This window comes from Lissotriton helveticus, chromosome 11, assembly GCF_964261635.1.
Source record: "Lissotriton helveticus chromosome 11, aLisHel1.1, whole genome shotgun sequence".
Taxonomy (NCBI): domain Eukaryota; kingdom Metazoa; phylum Chordata; class Amphibia; order Caudata; family Salamandridae; genus Lissotriton; species Lissotriton helveticus.
The window spans coordinates 549,419,762-549,444,561 of record NC_136072.1 but is presented as its reverse complement, the minus strand read 5'-3'; the positions used below and the strand labels follow the sequence as shown (position 1 = coordinate 549,444,561).

Here is a 24,800-nt window from a genome sequence, read left to right as displayed (position 1 = left end):
ACCACTGGAATCAAGCTAGCCGGGCTCATGAGAGGTGTTACCTCGAAACCGGGCCGGTCCTTGGATGCTTGTTTCCGTTCTGGGAAGGACATGGCTTTTGTAGTTCGGACTGGACTGTTCCCATGGGGCACAGGGTCAGCGCTGATTTGCATATCGCCATTGTCTAACCCAGGGTGGTGTGGAGTGGAAAAACGATGGATTTGGGCCCAGATCTTTGGACTGGGGTGAATGTGTGACATTGACCCACATTCTGTCCATCATTGAGACACTAAAAATGACACTTCAATGGTTAATGGCAAACCACCTGAAGCTGAATGCACATAAAACAGAGTTCCTATTAATCTCTCCACCAAAGAGGAATACAGAAATAATGGAATGGATGAAAGTCGTGACTGCGCTAAACTGTACCCCTACCCTTGTCAACTCAGCCAAATCTCTAGGAATCATCTTAGATGAGAATCTAGACATGAAAGCCCACATTAACTCAATGGCGAAAAGTGCCCGATTCCACTTGAACTACCTAAGAAAATTGAAACCTTTCATCACAGAGTCAGACCTCAAATTGGCAATCCAATCCTTAGTTATCTCGAGGATTGAATATGGGTGCACCACCTTGGCTGGATTACCAAAAATGTCCACAGGACCATTGAAAGCCTGCCTTAACGCTGCAGCAAGACTTATCACCGGAACTAGGAAATATGACCATATATCCCCACACCTGAAAGCATTAAACTGGCTACCATATGAAGCAAGAATCCAAATGAAGATAGCATGTATCACACATAAAGCATTACACGACAACACCCCAAGATATCTAGCAAAGAAAATTCAGTTGTCCGGTGGCAACCGACCATCTAGGAGTGCTGGGGAGCTGCTACTACGACCAGCATTCTTCCGAAAGAAAAAAACTTATGACAGAGCGTTCTCAGGAGCGGCCCCCAGAATATGTTCCCATGGGGCACAGGGTCAGCGCTGATTTGCATATCGCCATTGTCTAACCCAGGGTGGTGTGGAGTGGAAAAACGATGGATTTGGGCCCAGATCTTTGGACTGGGGTGAATGTGTGACATTGATCCACATTCTGTCCATCATTGTTGTGTTTGCAGGTACCGCTCTAAGTGTACTGGGGATGCTCAGACGTGAGTCCCAGGCACTCCACACCACTGGAATCAAGCTAGCCGGGCTCATGAGAGGTGTTACCTCGAAACCGGGCCGGTCCTTGGATGCTTGTTTCCGTTCTGGGAAGGACATGGCTTTTGTAGTTCGGACTGGACTGTTCCCATGGGGCACAGGGTCAGCGCTGATTTGCATATCGCCATTGTCTAACCCAGGGTGGTGTGGAGTGGAAAAACGATGGATTTGGGCCCAGATCTTTGGACTGGGGTGAATATGTGACATTGATCCACATTCTGTCCATCATTGTTGTGTTTGCAGGTACCGCTCTAAGTGTACTGGGGATGCTCAGACGTGAGTCCCAGGCACTCCACACCACTGGAATCAAGCTAGCCGGGCTGATGAGAGGTGTTACCTCGAAACCGGGCCGGTCCTCGGATGCTTGTTTCCGTTCTGGGAAGGACATGGCTTTTGTAGTTCGGACTGGACTGTTCCCATGGGGCACAGGGTCAGCGCTGATTTGCATATCGCCATTGTCTAACCCAGGGTGGTGTGGAGTGGAAAAACGATGGATTTGGGCCCAGATCTTTGGACTGGGGTGAATGTGTGACATTGATCCACATTCTGTCCATCATTGTTGTGTTTGCAGGTACCGCTCTAAGTGTACTGGGGATGCTCAGACGTGAGTCCCAGGCACTCCACACCACTGGAATCAAGCTAGCCGGGCTGATGAGAGGTGTTACCTCGAAACCGGGCCGGTCCTCGGATGCTTGTTTCCGTTCTGGGAAGGACATGGCTTTTGTAGTTCGGACTGGACTGTTCCCATGGGGCACAGGGTCAGCGCTGATTTGCATATCGCCATTGTCTAACCCAGGGTGGTGTGGAGTGGAAAAACGATGGATTTGGGCCCAGATCTTTGGACTGGGGTGAATGTGTGACATTGATCCACATTCTGTCCATCATTGTTGTGTTTGCAGGTACCGCTCTAAGTGTACTGGGGATGCTCAGACGTGAGTCCCAGGCACTCCACACCACTGGAATCAAGCTAGCCGGGCTCATGAGAGGTGTTACCTCGAAACCGGGCCGGTCCTTGGATGCTTGTTTCCGTTCTGGGAAGGACATGGCTTTTGTAGTTCGGACTGGACTGTTCCCATGGGGCACAGGGTCAGCGCTGATTTGCATATCGCCATTGTCTAACCCAGGGTGGTGTGGAGTGGAAAAACGATGGATTTGGGCCCAGATCTTTGGACTGGGGTGAATGTGTGACATTGACCCACATTCTGTCCATCATTGAGACACTAAAAATGACACTTCAATGGTTAATGGCAAACCACCTGAAGCTGAATGCACATAAAACAGAGTTCCTATTAATCTCTCCACCAAAGAGGAATACAGAAATAATGGAATGGATGAAAGTCGTGACTGCGCTAAACTGTACCCCTACCCTTGTCAACTCAGCCAAATCTCTAGGAATCATCTTAGATGAGAATCTAGACATGAAAGCCCACATTAACTCAATGGCGAAAAGTGCCCGATTCCACTTGAACTACCTAAGAAAATTGAAACCTTTCATCACAGAGTCAGACCTCAAATTGGCAATCCAATCCTTAGTTATCTCGAGGATTGAATATGGGTGCACCACCTTGGCTGGATTACCAAAAATGTCCACAGGACCATTGAAAGCCTGCCTTAACGCTGCAGCAAGACTTATCACCGGAACTAGGAAATATGACCATATATCCCCACACCTGAAAGCATTAAACTGGCTACCATATGAAGCAAGAATCCAAATGAAGATAGCATGTATCACACATAAAGCATTACACGACAACACCCCAAGATATCTAGCAAAGAAAATTCAGTTGTCCGGTGGCAACCGACCATCTAGGAGTGCTGGGGAGCTGCTACTACGACCAGCATTCTTCCGAAAGAAAAAAACTTATGACAGAGCGTTCTCAGGAGCGGCCCCCAGAATATGTTCCCATGGGGCACAGGGTCAGCGCTGATTTGCATATCGCCATTGTCTAACCCAGGGTGGTGTGGAGTGGAAAAACGATGGATTTGGGCCCAGATCTTTGGACTGGGGTGAATGTGTGACATTGATCCACATTCTGTCCATCATTGTTGTGTTTGCAGGTACCGCTCTAAGTGTACTGGGGATGCTCAGACGTGAGTCCCAGGCACTCCACACCACTGGAATCAAGCTAGCCGGGCTCATGAGAGGTGTTACCTCGAAACCGGGCCGGTCCTTGGATGCTTGTTTCCGTTCTGGGAAGGACATGGCTTTTGTAGTTCGGACTGGACTGTTCCCATGGGGCACAGGGTCAGCGCTGATTTGCATATCGCCATTGTCTAACCCAGGGTGGTGTGGAGTGGAAAAACGATGGATTTGGGCCCAGATCTTTGGACTGGGGTGAATATGTGACATTGATCCACATTCTGTCCATCATTGTTGTGTTTGCAGGTACCGCTCTAAGTGTACTGGGGATGCTCAGACGTGAGTCCCAGGCACTCCACACCACTGGAATCAAGCTAGCCGGGCTGATGAGAGGTGTTACCTCGAAACCGGGCCGGTCCTCGGATGCTTGTTTCCGTTCTGGGAAGGACATGGCTTTTGTAGTTCGGACTGGACTGTTCCCATGGGGCACAGGGTCAGCGCTGATTTGCATATCGCCATTGTCTAACCCAGGGTGGTGTGGAGTGGAAAAACGATGGATTTGGGCCCAGATCTTTGGACTGGGGTGAATGTGTGACATTGATCCACATTCTGTCCATCATTGTTGTGTTTGCAGGTACCGCTCTAAGTGTACTGGGGATGCTCAGACGTGAGTCCCAGGCACTCCACACCACTGGAATCAAGCTAGCCGGGCTGATGAGAGGTGTTACCTCGAAACCGGGCCGGTCCTCGGATGCTTGTTTCCGTTCTGGGAAGGACATGGCTTTTGTAGTTCGGACTGGACTGTTCCCATGGGGCACAGGGTCAGCGCTGATTTGCATATCGCCATTGTCTAACCCAGGGTGGTGTGGAGTGGAAAAACGATGGATTTGGGCCCAGATCTTTGGACTGGGGTGAATGTGTGACATTGATCCACATTCTGTCCATCATTGTTGTGTTTGCAGGTACCGCTCTAAGTGTACTGGGGATGCTCAGACGTGAGTCCCAGGCACTCCACACCACTGGAATCAAGCTAGCCGGGCTGATGAGAGGTGTTACCTCGAAACCGGGCCGGTCCTCGGATGCTTGTTTCCGTTCTGGGAAGGACATGGCTTTTGTAGTTCGGACTGGACTGTTCCCATGGGGCACAGGGTCAGCGCTGATTTGCATATCGCCATTGTCTAACCCAGGGTGGTGTGGAGTGGAAAAACGATGGATTTGGGCCCAGATCTTTGGACTGGGGTGAATGTGTGACATTGATCCACATTCTGTCCATCATTGTTGTGTTTGCAGGTACCGCTCTAAGTGTACTGGGGATGCTCAGACGTGAGTCCCAGGCACTCCACACCACTGGAATCAAGCTAGCCGGGCTGATGAGAGGTGTTACCTCGAAACCGGTCCGGTCCTCGAATGCTTGTTTCCGTTCTGGGAAGGACATGGCTTTTGTAGTTCGGACTGGACTGTTCCCATGGGGCACAGGGTCAGCGCTGATTTGCATATCGCCATTGTCTAACCCAGGGTGGTGTGGAGTGGAAAAACGATGGATTTGGGCCCAGATCTTTGGACTGGGGTGAATGTGTGACATTGATCCACATTCTGTCCACCATTGTTGTGTTTGCAGGTACCGCTCTAAGTGTACTGGGGATGCTCAGACGTGAGTCCCAGGCACTCCACACCACTGGAATCAAGCTAGCCGGGCTGATGAGAGGTGTTACCTCGAAACCGGGCCGGTCCTCGGATGCTTGTTTCCGTTCTGGGAAGGACATGGCTTTTGTAGTTCGGACTGGACTGTTCCCATGGGGCACAGGGTCAGCGCTGATTTGCATATCGCCATTGTCTAACCCAGGGTGGTGTGGAGTGGAAAAACGATGGATTTGGGCCCAGATCTTTGGACTGGGGTGAATGTGTGACATTGATCCACATTCTGTCCATCATTGTTGTGTTTGCAGGTACCGCTCTAAGTGTACTGGGGATGCTCAGACGTGAGTCCCAGGCACTCCACACCACTGGAATCAAGCTAGCCGGGCTGATGAGAGGTGTTACCTCGAAACCGGGCCGGTCCTCGGATGCTTGTTTCCGTTCTGGGAAGGACATGGCTTTTGTAGTTCGGACTGGACTGTTCCCATGGGGCACAGGGTCAGCGCTGATTTGCATATCGCCATTGTCTAACCCAGGGTGGTGTGGAGTGGAAAAACGATGGATTTGGGCCCAGATCTTTGGACTGGGGTGAATGTGTGACATTGATCCACATTCTGTCCATCATTGTTGTGTTTGCAGGAGAAATTGTGGGCTAAAGGTGAGTTGCCATTAGAAGAAGTGGTGGAAATAGTAAAATGTACTGAACTCACTGGTAGATGTGCAAAGGCTGTGTTGCAGGAAGAGAAATCCTCCACAGAGGACAAATCCACTGTGGCGAAAGTTATAAGTTCTAAGAATACAAACAGTAAACCCCGTTCTGGTTATGTACAGAAAAAGGAGTCCACTTATAAAGCAAAACTTTCTGATGATAGAAAATGTTTTAGATGTGGTAGTAGATACCATTTGGCAAATGATAAATCGTGTCAGCTTTGAGGCAAAAGTGTTCAAATTGTGAAATGGTGGGGCATTTCATTGCCATGTGTCCAAAAAAACAGAAAGGGGGAAGAAACGTAAAAGCAGTAGTTCTAGGTGAACAAGAAGATGTTATCTCCTCAGATGATGAGGATATGAATTTATTTGTGTTGAATGTCGATGATAGTGGTAGCAAAAAGAAGAAACCGATATGTGACATGAACATCGGTGGTGTAGATATTTCTATAGTTGCTGATTCAGGCTCCCCCTATACCATCGTTAATGAGACGGTGTGGTTGGAGAAATTTGTTCCTGTCATAGGCAAGAAGTTACAGAGTCCTGATATTTTTCCAAAATCATTTAATTATGATCCTATCGAAATGTTGGGTTTAAGAGAATTACAGTTTCAATTTAAGTCTCGCCAAATGGTAGGCAAACTGTATGTTTACAAGGTTGGTCCGTCTGTGTTAGGATGGATCGACCAAGGAGAATTGGGAATAATTCTGGACCCTAACAGCCCGGATCCTGTCCTGATTTTACAAACTGAAGAGGAGTGCAATAATTTCTTTAGGAAAAGGTATCCCAAGGTGTTTTCTGAGAACATTGGAAAACTTAAAGGTTTTGTTCATGAGATCAAACTCAAGAAAAATGCCACGTCTTGCCATCACTCAAAAGAGCAGAATTACAAAAGACTTCCTCCCAAGTGTTTACGGGCTAAACTCCTCGAGATTTGCCATGAGGGACACCTTGGCATAGGAAAAACCAAGAGTAGAGTCAGAAATTCATACTGGTGGCCCGGGTATGACATTGAAATCGAAAGGAATGTTAGAAATTGTGTGGCCTGTGAGAATTCAGACAAATCCAAACACACGTTTAGACCAGGCCCGGTTCTAGCGGGTGGGCCGGGTGGGCCAGGCCCACCCAAACATGAGCCTGGCCCACCCAAACAGGATCCTTGGCCTTCGCAGTGAGGACTTGATGGCAGGCGCGCAGCGCCTTCGAGATCAAAGTGCTTCAACCCTCCCCCTCGTGTGTGTCAGCCCGGGCCGAGACAGCTCCCGGGCGCACACACACAGACAGTTTTAGAGATGATGGCAGCCACACCCGAGTACTTCACAGGTCGTTAAAGACCATTAGCATGTAACGAGGCTTTGTTTATTTTTTCACCCCTTCATCTCTGCATGTTGAAAGGTGACAAATCCTTTGACAACGGTAACCTTCGGTAACCTTTGCCTACTGTCCTGCTGCATTGATATTTATTTTTCTATGCAGTGCAGGAGAAAAGAAGTTTGTTTATTTCTATTCACCTTTCCTGACCCCTGCAGTGCGGCTGTGACACCAAGTTTGTCTGATGGAATAGGCAAGAGAATGTGTTCCAACATTTTTTTCTTTTTAAAATCTGCACAATGAAAAAGTGCTAGCTCTGTATTGTGCACTGATACTCTAACTTCAAGCCGGACCAGTGTCGGTTGGTGCTGCGATGACACTTGTAGACTGTCGTTGGGAATCTAACACTAAAAGCTTGAGAATGGGGGTTTGGGAATTGTACTTCTACAAATTAACATTTGTTCATATATATTGGTGCGTAAACTAAGAAGAAGGTCAGTATGATGAACACAGGGACTGTGGTTCCCCGTCTTTCCACTCAAAACGAATCTCGACAGAATCATTTAGGCAATTTGAGATTTCTAAATTCTTTAAATTTGCGCTGGATTTATTCACTTTATAGATGTACAGTGGAAATCTAAAGCTGTCCCATTTTCAAAAGGTCAGTATTCTGACTGGTAACATAAACATTTTTGGTAATTGTAATGCCTTATCTGTGCCTTAGCACTTGTTTGTGGAAGGATTGGCCATCACCCTGGCATTACCCATTGGGGCAAAGAAAGGCAGCTCTCACTTGCACTGTCACAACCTCTAACTTTTCATTCCTTCGTTTCTGTTTGTATTGTTTTGATCACGTGCTAACTGAGCTAACACACTGACCCTCTCTCTAAGTCGAAAGAGGCACTAACCTAGTTATGCTGCTGTACTTTATCATGCAAGGCAAGCAAGGAAAGAAACTAAATATTTTGGTGCCTTAGCAAATAATAGTTTGCCAATTATTGCTACGGGTGTTTCCGTCTTGGGCAATATTTTTTATATACATAAAATGAATTTACTATGTAAATGAAGGATCTCTTTTAGTTGGGTATCAGAAGTATTGACCCTGCCTACCACAAATAGTGCATATGCTAGTTTTACTGTACTTGTTTGGTTGTTAAATGTTGTTGAAAGTATTACCTCTTAACCTTTTGTGTGTGTGTTTCTTTTAAACAGTTTTTATCATCATCGTGGCCAATGCATGACAACAATAATAATACAGAATGCCCAGATAACGCTGGTGATTAATGATCCTGCTGGAGAGCAATCATTTGTCTGTTAGTAGTTTTTTAATTTTGATGAACTGTATTTTATGTGGAATGCTCCAGGGCTTTAAGTGGGATGAATAAACTGGGGGGGTCTCTCAAAGGGGTGTGGCCAATGTAATTGAGGACGTGGCTTAAAAACAGTACATTAAAAATCTGTGTTTAGCAGTGTGCGGCCCGACTTGTATTTTGCTGTGTCTGTCATTGCATCCAGGTATATGATACAACAAGTAACATCATACCTACAAGTCAGAACTATTGGCTTTGTCAATGGTTGTTAGTTGTATAAGATAAATAAGCAGTAACTATGGCTTGTATATAATATTGAAAAAGCTTCCACTTAAAGCACCGGTGACATCACAACAATGCTGCTGCTCCTGGGTTTCAAAAAGAGAAGGGAAATCCAGAGAGAAAATGACTTTCTTTAAAGGATTTCCCTTCCCCCTTCAACCCTCACCTGGCATGACTTCATGATGTAACTTTCCACTTGTGAGTAGTGTGAACAGGGTACACCAATGTGCCTGCTGTCTCGAAACGGGTCTGTATCGGGCTCCGTTTTGTGCCCTGGTACTTTTGTCCTGAATGCAGTGACAGCAGACTGCTGTCACTGCAGTTCGGGAAAAAACTGACTTCCTGCGACCAGCGCACAAAATGAGCCCGATAGAGACCCGTTTCGAGTCGAGACCCCTTAAAAAAAACTGCCGGTGCTCAGACCGAGTGAGACCAGGCCCACTTAAAGCCCTGGATAGCTCAGTGGGTTACTGCCTTTGTCACATAGATCTTTGTGTTACTTGCAGTTCAGAAGTTACAATCCTAACATAGGACAGTAACCAATGAACTGTCATCAAAGAGCTGCATACAAACATGAATGGTATAGTTAGAACGTCACTTTTTTTTGTTTTGTGAAATAGTTAGAACTTACCCAGTCTTCCATTATTCTAATGTTGCTAAAATGAGTATGTTTGGGCAGATATACATTTTTATCAGTAAAGCTGACCCCATGGAATACTCTTTAAATCCTAAGGCTGTGTTTCCCCAGACCAAACCCTCTTAAAATAGCCTGCCCACCAGTATGGATGACATGTGATTCATACACCTTGTAATCCTCATTGGCTTATATGACATTCCCTATAGACTGATTTACATGCTTATATGATTAATTTTCTCTGTATAATGTATGCGTTGTGTAAAGTACACCACTACACTGATATGAGTAGCGCTATACAACAAATGGAATCCATATGAGAGAGGGGCTACGTAAAGATAAGGGGAACTGTTGGAGGGTGGCAGTGAGGGAATCCGAGGAGGAGGTAGTGGGCAGGGCTACATAGAGAGATGAGGGGCACTGTTGGAGGGTGGCAGTGAGGGAATCCGAGGAGGAGATTGTGGGAGGGGCAATGGAGCGATGAGGGGCACTGGTGGAGGGTGGCATTGAGGGAGTCCGAGGAAGAGGTCATGGGGTGGAAGGGGGAGTTAGGGAGAGATGAGGGGCACTGGTGGAGGGTGGCATTGAGGGAGTCCGAGGAAGAGGTCATGCCGTGGAGGGGGGAGTTAGGGAGAGATATGGGGCACTGGTGGAGGGTGGCAGTGAGGGAATCCGAGGAGGAGGTCAATAGGGGGAGGGGCTAAGGGGAGATGAGGGGCACTTGTGGCGTGGGGCTTTGAGGGAATCCGAGGAGGAGGTCAATAGAGGGGGCCGTTGGGAGATGAGGGGCACTGTTGGAAGGTGGGAGTAAAGGTATTTACTGAGAAAGAGGTTATTGATGCAACGCCAAAATAGACTTTCGCATCAGCGCTGAAGCCGGCCTTTCTGTTTTTGTTCATTTAATTAGCAGTCGGGTCATAAGGGCTTCCGTGGCACATACTTTAAAGTGCGTGCTAATTATATTTACTACAATATTCAATGTTTTAAGTTAGAAGGTGATTTTACTAATGTTTTTACCGGGGAAAAACTAAAGTGGAGCCTGATGGTGCCTGATATGGGGCTGGGGCCCAAGGTCATCTGTGAGATAAGGTGCACTGGAGAGGAGTCGTGGATATTCAAGCCTGTAAGGGAGTGCGCTGCAGAGTCCGGGGTCAGGTGGAGGTAGTAATGAAGAGAGATTCTCCCTGAAGGCTCTCACAGAGGGAGCCCGAGAAGTGTCACTTGCCTGATACTGTCACCTCAGAAACCTCCTCTCCCCATCAAAGGCACATTACATGGAAATAACACTTTTTGAGAGTGATCACATTTAGAAAGAGATTTGGGAAAGAATGCATTTTACTGGGCCTTGTAAGACTAAGAAGAGATAAAGTGGGGCCCTGAAGCAGGCCTGCCTAGACATATATGCGACAAATCGAGCCCGCAGTGGCCCACCCAAATGCACCCTTGGCCCACCCAAATAAAAATTCCTGGAACCGGGCCTGGTTTAGACCACCCCTTCAACCCCTTTCTTGTCCATCTATGCCCTGGGTTAGATTGGGTATTGACATTTGCGGACCCATTCGAGAGCATGGTGAACTATTATACCTTATAGTACTGGTAGACCATTTTTCTAAGTAGCCAGAAGTTGAAGTGGTCCAGGATGCTGAAGCCAAAAGTGTTGTGGGGTTCTTGCGCAAATTATTTCTTAGAGAGGGCCTTCCAAATTGTATTGTATCTGACAACGGTCCGCAATTAACATCTGCAATATTTAAAGAATTTTTGATGAAACATGGGATCAAACACAAAACCACTTCTGTATATCATCCTGCTGGTAATGGTGCAGTTGAAAGGTTCAATCGGGTGATTAAAGGAGTTATTCAACTAGCAAATCAAAATGACATGTCATCGAAGAAGCAACTTATCAACAATCTTTGGTCATTCCAGGTAACTCCTTGTGAATCACTGGTACCAGTCCCTTTGTGCTTTTGAGAGGGAGGACCCCTAGTACTAAAGACAATGTTGGTTGGGCTATCCCCAAAAGAGAGTTTTGGTCTCCTGAGGAGATTCAAAGGAATTTACGGAATTCACAGATTGTTGGTAAAAGATACTATGACACTAAACATGCATGTAAAAAGGTTTTCATCCAAGCAGGTGACAAAGTTAGTGAAGAAATCCAAATGTTCGAGCAAAGAGCAAAATCATTACTCACAACCTATGGAAGTCAAGAAAGTCTTTTGTAATTCTGCTCTTTTGAGTGATGGCAAGACGTGGCATTTTTCTTCATTGTCACTGTGTAAGGAGGGGGGGACCATGTCTCATTTTCAATGCACTCCAAGTGTCAGAGATGATTCCTATTCTCAAGACTACGATTGGATTCTGGATTGTGAGGCTGTTGGAGAGTCTCAACCAAATGGTACAAACGATGTATCTTCGGGTACAAACGATGTATCTTCTTGGTGTGAGAACACTTCTGATAGTTCACGGGTGGAGGACAGTAGTAGTAAGTTGAGCGAGGAGACATCGGAAGAGTACAGGTATCAGACCACCAGCGATATAAATGTTGATTTAGATGATTCCGTTTATGAAAATGTTACGTCTCAGGACGTCAGTTTAAATGACGAGCCGACAGTGAGCAGATATGGGAGAGTGGTCAAACCTCCAGCTAAGTTACACGATTTCGTACGTGAATAGCAGTTGGTCTCTTCTCCTTCCCATCAGTCTCATTCAAGGTTCTCTACAGTCCTTCTTGTTTTTATTGATAAGGAGATGTGTTGTGTTTACTTGTATTAAGTGCTATGCAAAGTATTAGCACGCGCGCCCTGCCTTAGCACGCGCACCCTGCCATAGCATTATGACGTCAATGTGTTCCACTTGGAACACTGGCAGTATGACAGTTTGAATGGTCAGTTGCTGCAAGAGGCTTTTGGCAGTAGACGTGCCTTGGTGTCAGTGTTCATACTTAAAAAAAAGCAGTTATCCACTTACCTGGACCACTTGTCATCTTTACAGTTGGGGTGAGCTCTTTCTTTCCAGGTTATTTTCCCATGGACCATAATGCTTGTGAGAAAGGCATCTTGGGTAGCATGCTAGTTATCTCGCCTCCCCATCGAGTTTCTCATATGAACTAGGCTAGGCCCTACCAATAATTTGGTAATATAGCTCCTCCGAGTATCACCTTTGCCCCTTCCATTCCGTTCCTTCTATCCCCTCTTGCGCCCTTCATCTGCTTTCCCGTTCTCTCTTTATTTAAAACTCTCCTTTGATCGCCTCCTCCTTCCTTTCATTTAACTTTCCACTCCCCTCCCTTTGTGTTAGCCCTGGCCCCGCCCTCCTTTTCTCGTGTTGCTGAGCGGTTAAAACATGCGTGACCTTTGTTAGTTACATGCTTTGTGTGTAAATATTTGTCTTGGATCCAAGTTCAGAGTTCAGTTCAGCTGCAGAGCAGAGGAAGCAAGAGACGGGAGGAAGGAGGGGATAAAATCACCTCAGGGCGGAAGAAGATCAGAGCCAAATCCTTGCCTGCGGCGGGCAGGTAAGCCCGGTGCTTCCCCAGGAGCGAACCCCCCTCCCCGGGGGTCCTCGGGTGTACGGGACACCGTTAAGACTGTAGTGTTTTACGTGCGCCGCTCCCTTCTGCTGAAGTCCCCCACTGCGCGCAGCGCGCCATGCTGGGTTGGGTAAGCCCATGAATCGGCTACCCCCGCCCCACGTTAATGATCAGCTCTCCCCGAAGAGTGCGTGCTGTGCGCAGAGCTGACGCACACGCCAGCTCCTTCAGTGCCCCCTGAACTCAACAGACGTAGGGTGCCCAAAGCAAAGTAGCCAAGCCCGAGGCGCGTGGACTATTTTGAAGGCGCTAACCTCGCCGTGGAAGGCCTTAGTAGTTTCAAGACTGTATTTTCTACATTCCGTGGAATGTTCTCGCACAGGTGCGTCCCTTTTTCGAAAGTGGCCTAACGGAAACAATAAATCATTATCCCGCACCCACCGACTTGGTACATCTAGTGAATGCATGCCAATAGACCTGATTTCGTTCGGTACAATCCCGATTTTTAAAGCCCAAAATGGCTTTATTTTGGTTGTCTCTCGCACAGAGACGTTTTAAGGCATGGTCAAGGACGGCTCTGGCCCAGGGGCCCCAGTCATTCAGGGGCCCACCCCAAGATAGAGCTACCCCTGTTCTGCAGAGTCTTGCCCTGTTGACCTGGAATAATTCTTAAACAGATTGTTTAAAATACTGTTTTCCTTTAAGTTACTTTTATTATGGGTGATGTGTGAGAACATATGAAAGTCACTTAGCAGGGAAATGTGTTTGTCTCATCCAACATCCATAAAACATTTATGTTAGATCAAAACAGGACCTCACATATGAGAAATGGGAGGGTGTCACAGAGATTATTTGCAGCAATGTTTGCGAGCTGCTGCTGTGTTACAATATTGGAAACATACACCACTATCCCTGACTATTAGATGTAAATACATTTAGAATTTGGAGGAGTGTGCCTGTGCACTATCACTGATCTGGACAAAACTAGCTTGAAAGAGCTGAAATTGTATCATGCATTAAGAATTGTTCCGGACAGGGCCCCCAAAATACACCTTCCCCGGGGGCCCTAAATCCTAAAGATGTCCCAGCTCCTGCCTGAAATTGCCTCTTCAATAGAAGTCAATGGAGGGGGCGGGGAAAAATCTCTGAGTTATTTAAAAAAATCTCCAGTTTTTCTCTTTAAACTGTTGCCCTGTATGGTAGTGAACCCATCATACACTTGGCGCCACAGAATGGGCCATAACTGCTGCATGGCTGAATAGCTAAGTCACTGCCTGGAATGTCAATGCCATTCAAGCCTCTGATTATCCGTACCTCTAAACTTTTAGGGGTGGCGAGAAGTGTTTGTGATTGAGTGCTTCTACATGGCGAGCCCACTGAAATCAATGTCAATGAATAATTTTATAGAAGGCATAGAGGGTGGGTGATCCAATTGAAGGCTATGATAGGTAGACTGTTATGAGGGTGTAGTTAAGTCCAAAGAGGGTGAAGCCCTTAAATGGGGAAGTTGAGAGGTATGGGCGTATTACGCTATCACCTGCATATCCTTCTTACGTTGGATATGTTTCTCACGCTTGAAAATTCTTCTAACATGGCCATAATTCTTGCACAATGTGTGAATATTTATTTCCTAAGGTTATATGTTTCGTACAAAGTTATGTTGCTCCCGTATGAATATATTTAGCCCATATGGATTTGCAGCGTTCATATGCATTTGTTGTAGCAGATTCATGTTCTTTGCATGAATAACATTCTTGCATCTGACTATCCTTCTTGCACACAGATATCACTCTCCCACACACGTTTCCTCACAAATGGTTAGTTTCATGCATTTTACTTCTGTTTAGTGCAAGGAATATTTCTCACATATCAATGTTTTTCTTATAGGCGAGTGCACATCTGGCAAATGGAAATCCTAACACGAGACTATCATTTTTGCTCATTATCCTGTTGCATGGATAGCCTTCTCAGAAGTGGATGCACAACTAGCTGATGCCTATTTTCTGGCGCATGGAAAAACCAACACAAACACACTTTTTTCCCTCATAAATGGTTAGTGTTTAGGATATGGTTTGTCTTTTCACAAATCAATAGTCTTATAGGACACGGGCAGCCTTCTAGCACAAAGATTTAGTTTCACATAGAAACCCTACTATCTGAATATCCCAGCACATGGTTATTTTTCTCAAGCATGAATATCCTTGCACACACACTGATATCATTCTTAAATACAGTGGTGACTGGTGAACTTTGAAAGAGGTGTGGCATACATATGTAACTGATATCGGAGCAAGGGAGCAAGGCTGACACTGTAAAAGGAGGGTTCTATCCTGCAAGAACATTTTTTTTTTAAACAAGACAAATGGGGTATTTTGCTGTATATATATATTTTTACATAAATTAGATAAAAAATCCAAAGGTGCTGAATGAAATAGTCCAGTGCTTTTTGTGGTGTGCCTGGCAAGTACACCTCCCAGCCAGTGTGTTGCTCACCCTCCCCAAGGCAATTGTGAAAAAATGGTGGCAAAATAGGTTTTTCATCACAATTTTCCTTAAAAACTTGGTAAAGAGCTGTACGTAATACAGGTAGTAAAAAAATGGCTATGCTACATCACATGATCCTTCATTTATCAAAATGCACATTTTTCCATCTTGCTTCTTCACAATGGGAATGTAAGGTATATGTATGATTGAATTTCTGCTTGGAACGGCTTAGCCAGAACAGCTAGCACTAGCACTCCCAGAAGCACACCTTGAAAGGCAACAGCAACAAAAATTCAGGTAATATCAAGTGTAGGCAAGTTGACACACTCCCAGTACAGCAATGAAACAAAATATAATATTAGTAAACAATAGTCAGCAGTGGGCACTGGAATGCATTTTCAGTTACTGTTGAAAGACACCCAAGGTTCCCAAACATCCTCAAAATAATTATCGGTGCTCAAGAGGCCGTGAGTGGTGACATAAATAGTGGTCACCCCCTGCAAACAAACTCAGACCTATACCCCGTTTCTTCCAGACTTTTGTGCTATTTATTGAGGATGAAGGATAGGTTTGTCTATAGCATCTGTATGGTTATCATGACACCATACAGAATTAGAAAATGGGAAGATTGAATCATCTTCTGGTTGAAACCAATGGGTTTGTGTGGGTGTTGGATTGTGAGAGGTGAGGCTAGATAGGCTCAGGGAGATTATGTGGTTACTTTGCATTCCTCTTTTAAGTGACTTTGTATGACATAACTGGTGTTCACTAAAGCACTCCAATCCCTTTGGGTCGAGTTTTCACTGTATAGAAACTGCAGAAAATTGCACATAGTGTTAACATACAAAAAGAAATGCAAATAGATACCTGTTTAGTGGGTGATTTGTATAAAATGAAATCAGAAAACGTGGATAACTCTCAGCTCCTCTACTTAAACAATGTGAGCTTAGGCACATATTTTATTTGACCAAATCTCCATTTTATTTACTATTGCATATGAAAGCACTTTCAACTACGTGACTTCAGAAAACCAGCGGTACAAAAATCTATTGTTTGATTTATTAGTCTGTAATATTTCTCTATAATAATCTTAGGCCACGTACAGGGTTTTCCTGACTACTGTCTTGCCTTAGTTCACTAATGGTTCATGTTTAAAAACTATCACTGTTAATAAGTATTTATCAGTGCAGTGCTATAATGTGACATATTAATAATGCCTAAGCTTCTGTTAAAGAAATACAATTGTTTTAATTTTGAGAACACTTTTATCATATTTACGTGATGTTTGTTGTATGATTTACAAAGCAAATATTTTCAGTGCACGTCTAAAATGGCTCCAAACGGAGCATGTGCAAATATTATTGATTGCTATGGAAACACGGATACAAAATGCTAAGGAGCCACTAGTGCCTTTGAGCTTGCCCATGTTGGATATATATGAAGTTAGATGTGACAATTTAGTGGTCTTTCAAGTTTCATTAGATTTTGCTGAAGTCACTTAGCTGTAAAAGTGGCAGTGCATGTTTTAGTTATAGCTTATAACTGACATAAAATGCTTAGCAAAGTCACCAGTCAAAACCTTTTCTTAATCGTCTACTGAGATTGAGGGTTGTTGAATTTCACAGCAATTCTTGAACTGGAAGACTTTTGCTTCCTGTAGACAAGAAAGAGAAGAAACTTATATTGTGTTAATACCTCTGACTGAAACTTGACTACCTGAGTTACACCAGATCGCTCTTCGACTTACACCTCGGACCAGTAGAGTGACCTTCCCACTATGTTGACACCTTTCTTGAGACTTCAGATGTGTAGGTCCTAGAAGATCCTTTATTAGTAGCAAGACCAAGGAGAACCAAGAGATTGCACATGGATACTCCTAAAAGCGTATAGTCCTTGCTGTGCTTGCTCCTTGTGCTTTGGCTATAGACAAATGGGGTGAGGGATGTGTATGGTGTCCACTGGTGTATGTGGGCATTTGCCATTTAGCGTCTAACTTGAAGTATTCTGAGACCCAGTTGCTGTGCAGTTTTGACTTATCCGAATGTCTGATGGGCACAGATGAACCGTTGAAGCCATGAGGCATAAGCAGACCTGCCAACTTACATGGTGTTACAGTGTGTCACACAATATCATCTCCCTTCACACGGTCATCCGATGAGGAACCAATATCACATGGTGGTAAAGAAGCGAACCTGGGAGCCCCTTCACAGAGTGGGTTTCTAGCGATTTTTCTAAGGTGCTAAAACCGGACGGCTGATGTCCATTAAGATGTGTGAAAATACTCCAGGAAATTTGCAACAGCCCCAGCAAGCTTTTTGTTTTTTATGCTTAGACTAGAGGCTAGTGGTGGGAGGGGCCAGAAGTTCCACTTAAATGGTACTCGCAAGAGGCCACCTTAGATTCCAAAGCCCGGCCCCCTCCTGACAGGTATTTTTTTTTTAAGTTGACTGTTCTGTAGAATTCACATTATAATAACCAGAGACAAACCCTATTTCAGTTGTCAATTGCCTGCGGACATATTTAAAGCCTGCTGCACCAGCTCAGTGAATCAGCATGTAACTACCAAGGTTAGTTACTTTGCTCTAGCCCACCAGCCCTATTTTATCTTTTTGAGGTGCACGGAAACTCTCTAGTGAATAATCATGCCTCACTTCTGTCTCCTAATGGATTTCCAATTTCATCTGCAGTCAAACTTCTTGGAATCTTTACCTCAATTAGAATTTTGGTACTGTTTTTGGGCATTTCTGCTACACATTTAAATAATGTGTACCCAAAATTGGTAAAGGGTTACTACCCCCCTTATATTTTCTCCACTTAACCATTTGCCTTCATTTTCCCCAAATCGATCTGGACATTATTTTCTTTATTATTTTGCTGCACCTTTTGTTTGTCTTGTTGCATGGCTTCACCCCTAAAGCGAGGTATAGTAAATTTGAGCAATCATACGGACGAGAACGCTGACAGAGATCTAGAGACTTGGGGATTTATACTGGAGAGTACTCGGGGGTATAGATCACACTGGTCGCCCACGGAACGGGACCCTCACACCCATGCAGATTGACTCCCCGGCGGGCTCCCCCCTCTCCCATAGCTCCACAATGACAACAACTCCAGGCCACCCTCCCTCACTAAGGTAACATTTCCTGCCCCACAGCATGCACCCGGGTATTGGCCGCCAGCTAGCTTACATTTCACTGCCTCAGAGACCCTATAGATCAACTATGCCTTTTTCACTAATATACTCCTCACTTATGCCCCCATTGCTTCATCTTTCACCCACCCAGACGCACCTCGGCTATGGACAGGGCTTGAGAGACGCAGCAACACGTGAAAACCTCTCTCGGCTCCCAACCAAAGACACCAAAGTATAATGAGAGGGAGGATGCCTTTACCGCCAGATGCTGTCAGCAAAAATATGGTTAAATGTTTTGTTTGGTAAAAACCGAAAAGGAGTAAGATGATGGGAGAGTAGCAATTACATACGGATCACTCCCACGGTCGCACAGAAGTGGCTACAAGTCGGGCAGTATGAGGTGAGGCCCGCCCGCTGGCTTTGTCAGAAATGTTGTACCTGAGATGAAGGGTGAGCTAGTGCAAAAAGCTTTGTTTATGTAAGAAGCCTACAAATTGTCGCTCTGTGTTATAAAAACTGTACCAAGGGACCCCTGACAGGGTGATCACACAGCTATCTATGATTTTGTAACAATGCATGTGCAATGATCCTAATTTGCTTACTTCCAAAAAAAAGATTTAAAAAATGGAGAAATCATTGGTTTTACTATGTGCCTGACCATACAGTTGTGGGAGGTCGAGGTCGATGTATCTTTCATTGCTCTCTTCCACAACCTGTCAGGTAGAAAGGGAAACATGTATTTACATTTTTCAGTCTTCAAGGATCCGGGGTATACATGTCATTATAAAAACAAACTGCATACCCCGACCTCCAACCTATGGTGCTTCTGCCTGGAGTTTATATATACTATGTGAAAGTGGCATTTGTAGGTATGGGGAATCTTTAATGTCCATTATTTTAAGCATATCATCACCTCTTGACTGCCAATCAAAGGGCTAATTGATGTCAAGGTTGTGTAAGACAGGGATTGAATGAAATTCCGCAAACATTCTGCTGTGATTGAATACATGCTGAAGGCACCTCTGGCCAAGCCCCAATCAAGTATTCCAACATGTATTGAAACAACTTTATCACAACTTCACTGAAGTGATCAACTGTATTGACATACAGCAATTGCTAACTCTTTTGTGATCCGGTTTGTATCACAGTAACATGATCTTGTTCTCTTTTTCTGTTGGGTCCATGCTCTGCTAGGGCATATTCACAAGTTAAGTAACCATATTATCCATACATGGATAGTCCGTTTAGCACTTTCCAGAGGTTGGAGACCCCTACACATCTGTTTTGAGTGGGTCATATAAATATTTTTTGTTTTTGGTATACATTTTTATTGGCATTTGAATTAAACAAACCAAACACAAATAGTTACTTTAGTATGCCTGTCACATTCATCCGATCCTCCCACTCCCCTTTACCCACTTGCTCTATCCTGCAATTCACATTTGACAGTGTACAGGAGATTTACAGAGGCTGTCCAAGGGGATCAGGCGAAATCAGATTTACAAGCCGCCATGCACCTGAGGCCCAGGGTGTTTCAGAGTCACTACACTCTGCCCCCATCCACACATCGTCCCCCCTCCGGAATTTTTTCCAAATTTTAGCCCTGTACCATGTAATCACAAGCCCAAGTGTTCTTCCCGGTGGCCTAGCATGTGGCGGCTTGAGCAGTTCAATCTCTATTGCCGCCGTATACTGCAAGTCATCAGCTAACTTCTTGTCCCTCCAAGATTTCTGCATGTGGCTTGCCACCGCCCACTCTGCCATATCTCTCATCCAGTAGGCCACTGCGGAAGGGCTAGGGGAAATCCAACAGATAGCCACCCTACGCTTTGCAAGCACCAGCCCCAAGAATATACATTTTCTGCTCAGGTTTTTCTTTTTACGTACTTGAATCATTCTAACAAGCACTGTTTAATCTCCTTGTGGTGGTCCATCCCAGGACTACACTCAGATTCTCAGTTACAGTCTGCCAGTAGACATCCAAATCGGGACACCCCCACAGCATGTGCAAGAAGTCTGCCCCAGCCGCATAACAGTGCAGGCAGGAGAGAGCATACAACGCATTGGGGTGAGATATACCTGGAGTACTACCTTGTATTAGATTCATTTGATTCTCGCATTGGTAGTGGCCTTCTTCACCCCCTTGTGTATCCCCCTTCCATACTTTATCTGTGAGTGGTACACCTAGTATCTCATGCCACCTATCCTGGACCGGTAGGTAGGGTGCATATTGGGAGTTCCACCAGCAGTGCCTTGTAGCCATGTGAGATCAACCTTCACTCCTCAACCATATCAAGCAGCATCACCAGAGTCCCTGACTCCTGGGGTGCGTCTGGGAAAGTTGGCCAGATTCCTCGTGCTGTAGCTGCTACTTTAGCAAATTGCAAAAATTATCCCGGTCCCAGGTTAAATGCCTCCACAGCATCTATTAGGGTAACAAATTTATTTTTTGGCTAGAGATCTCGCAGTCGCAACCCCAGGCACGCCACCCGTAAGGACATTGTCCATGATATCTGCGCAAACTGGCACATAAGTCCAGTGCCTAGGGAGAATGCCACAGCTCCGGCCGGACTACCCTCTCCCAGGTTCAACACACTTGCCCAACCATGGAGGAGATTGAGTCCTGGATTCCAGCTCCCAACATCCAGAGCTTTTTTCTTTCCATATGTGCCCTTCATCAGCCGCTTCTCCCAATTTTCTCCCTCATCGAACCAGTGTACTGCATGCCCGCAATTGAGTCGCTAGATAATAGAGATCCAAGCAAGGGTGCTCCAGCCCTCCTTGCCTCCAGGCAAGTTTGATTGTGGCCAGGCCCACTCTCTTTCTCCCCCGAGGCCCAGAGCAGTTTCACAATCAACCTATCCAACTTAACAAAGTATTTTCTTGGGATTTTGAACATGGCTTCTTGGAAAACGTACAAACAGCGGGGTAGTAAGATCATATTTACCAGTGCCAGTTTGCCCATCAAGAAGAGTTGGAGGGTATTCTAGAATTTCACAGTTTTAGAGGCCCCTTTAGCACACTCCCAATGTTCAGGGATTCGAACGTCTCAGCCTCCCTGGCATAAAAATATTGTTGATGATGTTGAACTGAATCTCCCAGTTTCTAATGGAGAAGAACACATCATGCCTCATGTTTCAATAGGACAGGATGTTGCTGTTCTCAATAAATATTCTAGGTTCTCCAACCAGGCGTCTGCAAGGCCATTATCCAGGACAAGCAGTTGATAAAAGGGTATGATTTCTGTAAAGAAATCATAAGGGCCCTTCACAATTTCTTCCCAGCTATTACGGACCTGCAGACATCAATTACCAGTACTACTTTAGTTAAAAATAAGCAGCTGCTCTCACAACTACCATGAATCTACTGGGATCTCACCACTGCCCAGCACTGTCGACAGGAGCCAAGCAGCAAAATGATGTTTGGGCATGTTCTAAATCCCTTTTGCGGTCCAAAGATCCTTTTTTTGTGAATCATTCTGAATTACAATTAGAAAGCTGCATAAAAGGGATGTCCCCACCTCCTTGCAATTCACAAGAATATGCGTCAGTGGTTTGTGACCAAAATTGCTACCCACATTGGAAATGTGCAACCGTTAAACCTCCCCTCCTTGGCATTGAGCTTTTTGCAAGAACTTCAATGGAGGTTGTGGTGTCCTCTGCTTCATGTGGAGAAGTGTGGCTCACTGGTTAGAGGAGGCAGACCTGGAAGCAGAGGTCAGCCCGGGACCAGGGTTCAATTCCTGGCTCGGCGGGGTCTTGAGTCCTAAAATGTCCATGGACTCGACAATTCTCGCTCCGGTGCCTACTCAATTCACGGGCTCACACTCTGCGACTCTGGGCAATAGCTTGCTTAATCTCCATAACGGCCCCTCGCGGCGGGATGCCTGGCTTTAACCTTGCGGATACCCTGCCGGGGTTATCTCACAGGGGAATACCAGGACGGGTTCCCTAAGCAAGCGCTTAGAAACCGCTTGGTGATTTGCGCTATATAAATTCCTGTACATTTACATTTACATTCACCGAAGATGGGTACGCTCCTCACATGCTCACAAATAGACTTACTCCATGCATGTCTATTTCACAAATGCATCTTCTTCGTGCATGTGAGCCTTCTCACCCTGTGATGTACACAAATACCCTTTGCCCACACAGATATAGTTCATGCATATGAATGCCCTTGCACATGAATAATCTTCACGCACATGGATATTGTGACTGATACTTGGATACTCTTCTCACACGTACATATACGTCTCATACATAGATACTCTTTTTGCACATGAATACTCTTCTCACACGTACATATCTCACACATGCACATGCTTCTCATACATGGATAATATTTTTGCACACGTGCATATACTTCTCATACAAGGATACTCTTCTTGCATAGACAGATACTTCCGACACACGGATTCCCTTGTTACATGTAGATAATCTTCATGCACATACATATCCTGATTGAACTTGGATAATATTTTTGAACATATTTATTCTTCTTGCACTTTTATATCTTTCCTTATAGTTATCCTTCTCAGATGTATATTGATGTCCTTATAAATGGATACGTTTCTCACACTGCCACGAATATCTTCCTCAATCACATATATGGATATATGTTTTACATATGAATAGTCTTACATATAAACCCATTGATCCCTTTTGGTAGCTCAGTGCGTTAAGCGTTTGATACTGGCATCTGTAGTTAATCTGCAAGTAATTCAGGCCGGGTCGTAATTTTGGTTATGTTGGTGTAAACTGGTGTCATTTTGCGTAATGTTTGCTCAGAGAAATTTTCTAAATTCTGCCATTATGCCACGTGGTGCAATTATGCTGCAAAATGTTAGTGCAAGAGCACGGGTGTAGCACAAAATACCAGAATGTGAGTGGTTGTTTGCAGCACCTGAGGTTTTTGTTCTATTGTGAGTGCAAAATCTGTACTTGCCTCTAAAATAGGTATTAAGACATATTACATGCTGACATGTTACCCTAAACGCTGGTTTTTCATTTCGATTAATCTTGTAATTTTTGCTGAATTTTGCTTAATTACACAAAAGTAAATTTAGTACGCCCCTAGTATGAATCCTGGCAAGAAGGGTACACTAATCATTTTGAGTTCCATAAAATGAGTACATTGAGTTTGGCAAAAGCACTTCTTTTTTGTAACAACACGAGACATTAAAACTGCAGAAAGGTCCACTATATTGGAGAAAAAGAAAATTGGAGCCTCGTCCCCTCTCTGTCGTATCCGTCCATTCCCGCCCCATAATGGCTGATCTCTGTTGGGCTTTCCAATAAACTAATTTCCCAGGAAATCTCCTAATTTTCTTGTGGGCCAGTTCACAACGGCTCCTAGCTCTTGTGTTGCAGAATGCTTTACTAGAAGGATGTTCATAAGTTTATCCCTTTGGTGTTTTCCAGTCCCTGTAAGCAGATAACTTGAACTATAGGCATTGCTGCATGTTGATGCCAGCAGCTGAAGTACAACGTCTGTGCATGGTCTGCTCAGACAGTACAGAAGATGAAATTTGTCATATATTCTATATTAGGATTTAGCGCTAGGGCATGGTCTATTGGTGAACAGCTTCTGAAAGTCTGTTGCAGTACGACATTACCCACACCTCTCATTTTCCTATACGAGTTTTAGTGAATACGAGATATATTTTCTCTATTGTTTCTGATGTCATCATTTTAGCTGAATTTCCTCTTCAGGGAAATATTATGATATCCCAAACTCAGTAGCCAAACGTATGTATATATGAAAAAACCAAGACTGGTTGTTGGCTTTTGTTGAATAAACGTGGGAAAATACCCCCCACTATGCGGAAGGAGAGCTGGACTTTGCATGATTAGTTATGCTTGTGTGTATGGGTGGGAAGCGGGAATCTGGGTGCGAATGAACAACTGGACTGGATTACCAAAAGGGGAGCTGTGAAACTGATTTACATGCTTGCCAAGAAGAAAAATAAATTTGTGCGAAATATGTTTATACGCTGTCTACATCACTAGGTTTCAACTTTATACAATTCTTTGTTATAATGTATCTTTTATTTGTGTCTCCAAACTTAAATTAAATCAGCCAATATGGGTATGGTACTGAAATATTGTTGTCAGACTATTGTCTGGACTTAATTCCTTTTTATGTCATTCACAAAAATATTGCTCCAGTTCGAGTTAATATTAGAGAAGCTATACTCAGTGGAGCAATATACTTGTAGGCGATCCTTAGGATACAATATTTATGTCAGACAATATTTCTGTGTACGATGTGCTGACATAAAGTTACCATTATGGGGTCTTTGTACACAAGGACCGATGACCGCCATAGTTATGCACATTATCAAAGGATAGTTTATGCTTTTCTACTAGTCTGCTGACAATGCTCAGAAATAAGGCATAAACAGAGCAGGTGAATGTCTATACATATGTTCTGTTCCCAGTGAAGAAGCAAGTATCTCACATATACTTTAACCAGAAGTTACTTTCTTATTATCTATATACATT

General features: G+C 44.6%; 1 protein-coding gene across 3 annotated transcripts in view; it reads left to right on the top strand.

Moving 5' to 3' along the window:
• The first annotated feature begins 12,535 nt into the window (after window positions 1-12,535).
• Window positions 12,536-24,800, top strand: part of SORBS3 (sorbin and SH3 domain containing 3) — a 349,900-nt gene continuing 337,635 nt past the window's right edge. For all 3 annotated transcript variants that reach the window (XM_078666295.1, XM_078666296.1, XM_078666292.1), the window contains exon 1: window positions 12,536-12,662. The gene's annotated coding sequence lies outside the window, so the exon portion shown is untranslated. The remainder of the gene's footprint in view (window positions 12,663-24,800) is intronic.